The following is an 815-nucleotide window of genomic DNA, read 5'->3' on the forward strand; positions in this document are numbered from 1 at the left end:
TCTGTCTGTCTGTCTGTCTGTCTGTCTGTCTGTCTGTCTGTCTGTCTGTCTGTCTTGCTTCTTTCCTGCCCTATATTACCGTTGTTGTTTCATGCCGATGTGCTTTTCTTTACTAAGTGGCAGATGAGGGTGGTTGGTTGGCGGGTGCTCTGATGTGGTTTGTTCCTTCTTTCCTATCAAACATCGATCGCCCTTATCTCCCCTCCTTTTTTTGTGTTTGTTACTCCCTTGTAACACCTCTTATCTTCGGCACTTATATGAACTTATTGTGTTTCAAGTTCAGTAAAACGTTTACTCTAATTTACTATCTATAGTGATTGGCGTTGATGGGGCAACTGTAAAACATGCACTCAAACATAATATGACTTTGTTGTGCTGCAAGTGCTGTAAAACACGTACTAGAACCAAACTCGTACTCAAACAGGCATCCTATGTGATTGTCTCTCGACAGTACTGTAGATATAAGCAAATGAGTTTCGCCTGTGGTTTTTGACGGTAATACTGTGAAATATGTACTCAAACAAGGGAGCACGGCCAGTGATTTGTGATGACAATACTGTAAAATATGTACTCAGCTATGAGGGTACGGCCAGTGATTTGTGGTGACATTACTGTAAAATGTGGACTCAGCTATGGGAGCACGGCCAGTGATTTGTGATGACATTACTGTAAAATATGGACTCAGCTATGGGAGCACGGCCAGTGATTTGTGGTGACATTACTGTAAAATATGGACTCAGCTATGGGAGCACGGCCAGTGATTTGTGATGACATTACTGTAAAATATGGACTCAGCTATGGGAGCACGGCCAGTG

General features: G+C 42.7%; 1 protein-coding gene across 1 annotated transcript in view; it reads left to right on the top strand.

Moving 5' to 3' along the window:
* LOC101847461 (phosphatidylinositol 4-phosphate 5-kinase type-1 alpha) overlaps positions 1 to 815 on the top strand; it is a gene marked incomplete at its 3' end in the record, with an annotated part of 93,375 nt that overhangs the window by 43,864 nt on the left and 48,696 nt on the right.

This window comes from Aplysia californica, unplaced genomic scaffold (genome assembly GCF_000002075.1).
Source record: "Aplysia californica isolate F4 #8 unplaced genomic scaffold, AplCal3.0 scaffold01078, whole genome shotgun sequence".
Taxonomy (NCBI): Eukaryota; Metazoa; Mollusca; class Gastropoda; order Aplysiida; family Aplysiidae; genus Aplysia; species Aplysia californica.